The sequence below is a fragment of the Palaemon carinicauda genome, chromosome 9 (assembly GCF_036898095.1).
Source record: "Palaemon carinicauda isolate YSFRI2023 chromosome 9, ASM3689809v2, whole genome shotgun sequence".
In the NCBI taxonomy this organism is placed as follows: Eukaryota; Metazoa; Arthropoda; class Malacostraca; order Decapoda; family Palaemonidae; genus Palaemon; species Palaemon carinicauda.
This window is the reverse complement of record NC_090733.1, coordinates 145,340,346-145,350,345: the sequence shown is the minus strand read 5'-3', so window position 1 is coordinate 145,350,345 and position 10,000 is coordinate 145,340,346.

Here is a 10,000-nt window from a genome sequence, read left to right as displayed (position 1 = left end):
GAGTTATTCCACACTACGTGAGTGATTCTCATTTTCTTCTCCCTGCTGTCATCTCCATCCTCATAACCTCTGAAAACAAAGACTAACGCAGCATCAGTACGTCACCCCCCCTTCGCCTGTTTAAATTTCAAGAGTTAATTATTGTTACTGGCGTTCCCCCAGTGTGTATTTACCTTAACAATTCCTCCATTCACTAGGCAAAGCTTTTCTCAATCCGCCTCCCCTGGCTCCCTCCATCATCTCGGCTCATCCAAGTCATCCCAGGCCATAAAAGAAACCCTTTCAGTTAAGGTAAACGATGCAGGGGGGAGCAGACAACGGAGAGAGAAAAAAAAGGTTCATTTGTCGGTAGAAGAAAAGCAATGTTATTCATAATAGGGAAGGCGGGGTCCCTGCTGCTTTCCCCACAACTCTTCATATCCCTATATTCTTTCCTAAACCAACATCCCCCCCCCCCCGTCTCAGTCACCTCGTATCCTTTCCATCCATGCTATTTGGCTATTCGTAATTTTCTCATGAGGCTAGAATTCACACTCCCCAAGAGAGATTAATTCACCAAACTTTCACATGGGCTCTACAATGCACTAGAAAAGTTGGAAGACCCAGGCCTACATGGCTGGGGATTGTGAAGCGTGAAGTGGAAGGTGATGAATGGAGAAGTATTGGATTAAAAGCTCAAGATAGAGACGACTGGTTGAATCTAACCGAGGCCCTTTGCGTCGATAGGCGTTGGAGGAGATGATGATGATGATGAGAATTCGATTTCTTGATTTAGCCTGGTTCTACGGCGGTTATTTTACGAGATTTCAAGTTTTCAGCACCATTATGGAACATGAAGTCGCGTTAGCCGATTGTGGTCTGTTGTTAGAGGTAATATATTTAGTGGTAATGTTATCTGATGTTGGGACAACTAAAGATTGGTCCCTGTTGGAGCCCTTGGGCTTATAGCTTCTTGCTTTTCCAACTAGGGGTGTAGCTTGGCTAGTGATAATAATAATAATAATAATAATAATAATAATAATAATAATAATAATAATAAGAGGTAAGAAGGCGTGAAGATGAGTCAAATACTCTCTCGTGATTTTTCTCGGACGATGAAAAACAAATTTTTTTAAGTGTTCTGGTATGATTTTATCAAATTACGGAGCAGATACTCGGGAATCCGAGTGAAGAGAAGCTTAATCAATGCTAGAAGAACCGGATCAAACTCGGTGCGCATTTGATATAAATGATTAATTCAACCCTTTCGGGTCGTGCAGGAATCTCGATATGGAAGAATGGCTTTTCCAGAAACAGATGTATGGGTAATTGTATAGTTATTAATGAGCTGTCAATCGTTGTAAACAACGTCTTTCATTATTTTTCTGGCGACAAAAAGTAGTCTATCCTGTCCTTTCATAGTATCCGTTACTGGAACGCAAGCTGGGATGAGAAAAGCCCACTGAAGTAAATGAATTTTGAGTTGCCTTATAGCTAAGTCTTTAAATATGCAGCCCCGAGACTGTATAATAAGCTACCACGAAACATCCGAATGATTGAAGACATTAAGGCTTTCAAGAGGAAACTGAAGACTTTATTTCGACAGTCATACAACAGTGACGATTTAACAGTAAATGAACAATACGCGATATGAAACGTTAAATACTATGAACGAACAAGGTAAAACGACAGTGGAGGTCCTATAGAGAGTGGGGTTCCCCTGCTGAATGGGACTGGAAAAGCAGCCATCAAAGTAAAGTAAGTAATAGTAAGAGGTTTAGTGTTACAAAGAACGTGCGAGAGAATCTATCAATCATTATTCTGTATATGTATTATTATTTATATATACAGTAAATGAATTAGCTGATCCCCTACTGCTGTGAGGTAGTGGCATTTGTGGATTAAGCATATGAAGCTTATATGTAGAAGGTAACGGGGAAGGGCTGTGGCACCTTAGCAGTACCCAACCAAACTCGGCTGAAACCCTCGTCCAGGCAGTGAGGAGCGAAGAGAAGAAAAGTCCGCTTTTGTTCTTTTTTTATGTTGGCTACCCCCAAAATTAGGGAGAGTGACTTTATTCATGTGATTAATTATTATCTCCTATTGATACTTCTATATAATTTTAGTTATGTGAAAGCTACCATTCATGAAATTTCATCTTGAGCAGTGTTAGTAGAATCTAGAAAACAGGTGAAATGTCTAATGTGCTAGAAAAAAGTTTTTTTAGAATTCTGAAACTAAACATTAGCTTGGCTTCCTAGCACATGATAACACCACTGTTCCATTCACAATGATGTCACATCGCTTTCGGCCAATGTTAATGTTATATGTTCCTGCGTCACTTATTATGATCGGCAGTCGAATAGTATAAACATTAGCCTCGTTTGTCTGCTTTGTCGACTGCCTTCATTAATTAATCGATTCATTTTGATTGCAAAGCCCAATTAGTTCGTCTGTCTCTAAGTTAAAATATCTCTGTGGAATCTTGCTTATTAGCTCGAATCTAGTTCTTTACATTAATGGGGAAAACATCAATTATATTTTTGGCGACATGATTTTTGAAGTGATATGATACGTGCATTTTTGCACGTACGCATTTTCGATGGTCGAAGTTGCTGCATCATTTATATGGATTATTCTCTCTCTCTCTCTCTCTCTCTCTCTCTCTCTCTCTCTCTCTCTCTCTCTCTCTCTCTCTCATATGTACAAGATCATTTGAACAGATTGACAGCATTATATTCTCTCTCTCTCTCTCTCTCTCTCTCTCTCTCTCTCTCTCTCTTCTCTCTCTCATTCATTACAAGATCATTTGAACAGATTGACAGCATTCTCTCTCTCTCTCTCTCTCCTCTCTCTCTCTCTCTCTCTCTCTCTCTCTCTCTCTCATATTTACAAGATCATTTGGACAGATTAACAGCATTATTTTCTCTCTCTCTCTCTCTCTCTCTCTCCTCTTCTCTCTCTCTCTCTCTCTCTCTCTCGTCTCTCTCTCTCTCTCTCTCTCTCTCTCATATTTGTACAAGATCATCTGAACAGACTGACAGAATTCAACTTTAATTCTCTCTCTCTCTCTCTCTCTCTCTCTCTCTCTCTCTCTCTCTCTCATCTCTCTCTCTCTCTCTCTCCTCTCTCTCTCTCTCATTTGTACAAGATCATCTGAACAGACTGACAGAATTCAACTTTAATTATCTCTCTCTCTCTCTCTCTACTCTCTCCCTCTCATCTCTCTCTCTCTCTCTCTCATCTCTCTCTCTCTCTCATATTTGTACGAGATCATCTAAACACACTGACATCATTCATCTTTAAGTGGATGTTTTGCATATCTATTAACAAGAATAGTTAGCAGTATTGGAATAATCTCGAGTTGAAGGGCATGCACAAAGAATACTTCTTCTTTATTGCTATCAAAGAAAGACTTCAGAAAACGAAGCATTTGACCTCAATAGGTGCAGAGAATTTTTCAGAAATGTGAAGGGAATATCCACAGGATATAAATTGAAAGTAATAAATCCATTGCCAAAGTCATTGTTAGTTTTGAATCATTTCTTATTTTTATTATTTTTCTTCATCTATTTATTATTACTATTACTAATATTACTACTACTACTACTACTACTAACTACTACTACTACTACTACTACTACTACTACTACTATCATCATTATTAGTGTTGCTGTTGTTCGTCTATTTGTTATGTAATTTATTTATTATTATCATCATCATCGTCATTATTGTTATAATTATTATTAATATTATTACTACTACTACTTACTACTACTACTACTACTACTACTACTACTACTATTATTGTTGTTGCTCATCTATTTGTTATTATTATTGTTTTTGTTTTGATATACTTTTACGAGACCAGTCTGGGTTATATTTTTCTTCTGTTGGGCTCGCTTAAAAGATTTATTTTTCTGTCATATTTTCACAAAATTTGGAGCCAAACAGTTGTAGAGATTGGAACATGACTTTTTATGCAAGGTTCTTTGCTGTAATGTTAATTATTATTATATGGTGGGGAATTTCGAGCCCCATGAGTGAAATATATCTTCTACAGAGCTTGCCTGAATAAATTTGGGCAATAGAATATGATATAAAGTGTAATTGATAAAAAATAAATTAGATATTAAAACTTATGATTCATAGATATTTAAATTTGATCTCTTATGCCTGTGTTTCGTAAATACATTCAAATAAGAAAATCAGAAAAATACTCAGATTCCGATAAAATTTCAGAGAGCGTTTTCTTACCAAAACATGAGAACATTATTGTACTGTACATTCATAGAATATATGTTATATTGGGTAAAATAGTGCCACTCACTTACTTGGAAACAATTTCGCGAGGTGTATACATTAAAAATCCATGGGTCTATTTTGTATGACCAATTCGCAATTCTGTTGAAATTACATTTATCCTTTTATCCATATGGCTTGGTTAGACCCATAGCTCGGCAATTAGCTTTATTTTCTTCAGTTTATATTTTCCAAAGAAATATACATTGGCAATTTTATTCCACTGTTACCAAATAATGCTTAATAGTCCATAACGAGGAGTTTTGATTTTGAGTTGTGATGAATTTATGGCTGATTTAGCAACGGCATCTACTTTTTCATTACCAACTCCAACATGAGCCGGAATCCAGCATATATTAATATTTAGCCTTTGAAAGCAAAGAACCTTTAGCGCCGTCTACAGCATGTTGCGTAGAAGGCACACAATAAACAACCTTTGGGTTTTTTTTTATTATATTGGATCGCCGAAGTAGTTCACTCTCTTAAGGGAACCTCCTTCAAGGTAGAATCCATTGAGTGATTGGCCCTCTTATAAGATAGGTTCCATGAAGTCTTGGAAGTGATAAACACTCCTATGAGATAGAATCCTTAAATTGGTAGAACTAGTCTAGGAGAATTGTTTAGCAGGTAGTCAGAAAATAACGACTTTGACTGAAATAACGTTAGTTTATAGTTCAGTAGCATTAGTTCATCAGTAGCGTTAGCTCATAGTTCAGTACATAATTAGCTTAAGTTTGTTAAAAAAAAGATATTCTAATGAAATCAAAACTCGACTCATAAGATTTACAATGAGAGTCCAAAGAATGACGCGAATCCACTTAACATTTTGTTCAATCTACTTCCAGAGAAATGTTCATTTGTAAAATGGAACAATTCCATGTTTGCCACGAATCCAGAAAATGTCAGAACTACTTCTCCAAGCACAAACCCCACAATAATAGTTTCTGCTTAGTTGACAAGCAAGTTTTTTTTTTTCTTTTTTTTATGTTAATGAAATCTGGTTCTCGTCTGGTTGAAAAGAACAAGAGCATAGGTAACTGGATAGCTTTTCCCCCGAAGGACCATCTGCTGGTACTTTAAATGGTTCTAATCTTTATTTGTTTATTCATTTGGAGGAGTTTATTGTTATGTAGGTTGTATGGGGATCTTGGTGAGTTGTTGTGTATACTTGTGGGATGAATATGTAATTAATTTCGTTTGTTACAAATTCCCACGTAAAGACACACGTCTAACTAACTCTACCTATTATAGGTAAATATATATATATATATATATATATATATATATATATATATATATATATATATATATATATATATATCTAACTGTATATATACACACATATATATATGTGTATATATATATATGTATATATATATATATATATATATATATATATATATATATATATATATATATATATATATATATATATGCTTCAGTATGTATGTGTATTATACAGTGTATGTATATTTATATGCATATGCTAATGTATATATGTATGTGTATATATATTATACACACATATATATATATACATATATATATATATATATATATATATATATATATATATATATATATATATATATGTATGTATGTATGTATGTATGTATGTATGTGTGTGAGAGTATATACATAAAACACAAGTCACTGCCACAATCATCCTTCATAGGGGATGAGCCTCCTGGACGGATAAACTTCCCCTTTACGAGTCGCTTCATGCACCTACACAGCGTATTCAATTTTTGCGCCCTCAGTGTCCATGTGCTTAAAATATCTTGTTTTGTGCTGTCTTGCGATATTAATCGATTTAGGAATAGGATATGTTGGTGTCGATAAGAAAGATGATATGTTTCCTTGAATACCCAAATGAAGAATAACAAATACGCATGTAAACGTTAATGGTTTTTTTTTATATATTTTTTTATGTAAACGTTAATGTTTTTTTTTTTTATATATCCGAGAATCTTATGATTAGATGAAGATGAAATTTCACATTACTTAACATTCCTTACTTTTTTTGTGTGTTGGATCATATTTGTAAAAATTGCAGGATATTGAAGTGTTTACCATTTGCGATTTTGTTTACCTTTTTAAAGGATTTTTTTATATATATGCAATTCCTGTTTTCAGTTTGTATTCATGATAATATTAATTCCATCAATTATTGGTTTTACTCCGTATTTAATGCTTAGGTAAATTTCAAGTGCGTTTTATATATATATATATATATATATATATATATATATATATATATATATATATATATATATATATATATATATATATGTGTGTGTGTGTGTATATATATATATATATATATATATGTATATATATATATATATATATATATATATATATATATATAGATATATAATATATATATATATATATATATATATATTTATATATATATATATATATATATATATATAAACAAAACATGTAACCAGCAATGCGTGTATGCGGTTATATATGATATGAAAATGTAAAGGGACTTATGCATTTACATATTCTTACGGACATTTAGAAACAGTCTTGAAATTTAACTTACACTGCTAGCAGCCATACATTAAAAGTGCTTTAGTAAATATATTTTTCCCCCGTCCGAAGTCTTCGCAGTATATAATATTTTTCGCTAATGCAGTTTGTTGACAGAGCGTAACCTTACACTGCCCACCCGGAGACCACGACAGCTGAATTAATATAGCCACAATTTAGGTTTGTAAATTTATCTTTTGCTTGGTCGAGACAGTTCCATTTAATTAAAGCCATTCTAGACGAACAATGACCACAGAAGGAGTAGAGTTAAGGCTGTTGGGAGCACTAATGGAGCCAGATATGAACTCCATTATGCATTAGATACTCGGTGACAATTTTGGGCTTGATCAAAGTATAATTTTGTGATTTCTGACTGCAAATCTAAGTTTAGCCTTTTTTTTATCTTTAGTCATAAATAACCTCGCTGCCACCAGTATATTAATCTGATTTCCTGCAGGCAGAGATTCTTGGTCACCGAGTAGACTCTGTGAAAGTTATTCACTTTTTTAATGTATATTGACGATGCTTTAAGGCATGCTATTGGTAACGATTTTATTTCTTAAGTTGTATTAGATTCCATGCGATAAATACCTTATGGTAGACGTAAAACGATTTTATGAATGAATTTAATACCATTCTTCAACATTGACGATGTTTCAAGGCATGCTATCGGTAACGATTTTTTCTTAAGTTGTAATTGATTCCATGTGATAAATACCTTATGGTAGACGTAAAACGATTTTATGAATGAATTTAATACCATTCATCAGTTGGTGATGCATTAATGATAAACGTGTTGAATTATCATTACCTTTATTCATTCCTGTGTTATTTGTTATTGAGACAACGACGACCTTGTAGGTCACATGTGACCTGTCTCTCTTTGGCCAACTTCCATCGTTCTTTCAAGTTTTCTTTCCTTAATTCAGCAGTGAATGCGAAGTTCTCTCTCTCTCTCTCTCTCTCTCTCTCTCTCTCTCTCTCTCTCTCTCTCTCTCTCTCTCTCTCTCTCTCTCTACACCAGTCACATTAAAGAGAAAAGTAACAGCATACTTACCTGTCACATCAAAGAGAAAAGTAACAGCATACTTATCAATCACATTAAAGAGAAAAGCAACAGAATCTCTCTCTCTCTCTCTCTCTCTCTCTCTCTCTCTCTCTCTCTCTCTCTCTCTCTCTATTCATGTTCTCCATCTCCCGCAAGGCAGTGAATTACTTGCAACTTTTAACACCTGGTCTCTTGACCACATTGTCATGTCACTGGGCGTAGTTGAAACTGAAACCATTAATGTGATGATTGCTTAATCAGTAGTATTGGAAAGAAAGTATGATTTAGATTAGTTTTGGGGGAGATGAGATATTTATACTAAGTCAATCTGTTTATTATTATTATTATTATTATTATTATTATTATTATTATTATTATTATTCTTAAAAAAATATCGTATCGAGAAAAGTAGGATTTGAGTGGAGTTGTTTTAAGGTATTAGAAGTCATTTATGCTAAGACAATCTGTTTATTATTATTATTATTATTATCATTATTATTATTTTTATTATTATTTCCTTAAAAATTGATTGTATGGGAGAACAGTATATAGTATTTTTATTATATTTTGAGAAACGAGAAGTCATTTATGCTAAGACAATCTATAGTTTATTACTATTATTAATATCATTATTATAATTATTATTATTATTATAATTTCCTAAAAGATAGGTCGACATGCTGTTTTACAATACAAATTAGCTTGATGCACGAAGTGACTAATTAAATATTCTATGAAAGGGGACAGCTAATCTTAAGGAGTTTCAAAAAAGAATTAAATAAATGAAAATCGAGTAAAATCAATATGAAAGTGAGCTAATCTTATAAAAGACTATCTGAAAGGCTCGGACGAATCACAGAGGATGCCTGAGGAGAGCTTTTATGGACCAAAATTTCATTAGTAGTAAATTAAAGAATGAATGAAGGGACTGAGTTGATTATTATTATTATTATTATTATTATTATTATTATTATTATTATTATTATTATATTTTTTTGTCACTCAAGCTGATGCGTTATACGATAAAGAAAATGCCTTGAAAAAGTAGTATAAAGATAATACTAAAATGGAGGGGAAATAAAAGTAGTGTGAGGGATATAAGGAGAAATATTCTATATTATTATTATTATTATTATTATTATTATTATTATTATTATTATTATTATTATTATTATTACTTGGTATATATAAAAAATTTTGAGGACAAAAGAAGAAATATTCTATATCATTATTATTATTATTATTATTATTATTATTATTATTATTATTATTATTATTAATGTTATTATTAGTATTATTATTATTTTTATTAGTTGGTATATATAAAAAAGTTGAGGGGAAAAGAAGAAATATTCTATATTATTATTATTATTACTTGGTATATATATGAAAAAAGTGGAGGACAAAAGAAGAAATATTTATATATTATTATTATTATTATTATTATTATTATTATTATTATTATTATTATTATTATTATTATTATTATTATTATTATTATTATTATTATTTTCATTATTATTACTTGGTATTTATAAAAAGTTGAGGACAAAATTAGAAACATATATTCTTATTGTTATTATTATTATTATTATTATTATTATTATTATTATTATTATTATTATTATTATAGTAGTAGTAGTAGTAGTAGTAGTAGTAGTAGTGTTATTAGAGTAATACTTGATATATATAAAAAAGTTGAGAACAAAAGAAGAAATATTCTATGTTATTAATATTACTTACTATTTATATAAAGTTGAGGACAAAAAAAAATATGCTATATATATATATATATATATATATATATATATATATATATATATATATATATATATATATATATATATATATATATATATATATATATATATATATATATATAAGTGTGAATGTAGTATTGAGACCAAGAAAGTTCTTAATGTAAATTTACCATCATATATCTGGTCAAATATATCACAGGAATTTTTAGCTGACCCACTGAAGAAATTGAGTGGCAACTTTCATTCGATCTGTTTTTGTGTAGCAGATTTGAAGTCAGATTCAGCGTCGCCTTTTGTCCAGTGTTGGGTCGGGTTGATTATATCTGATGTTGCGCCCTTGCAACTGTTGCTCGAACCAATTGGGAGA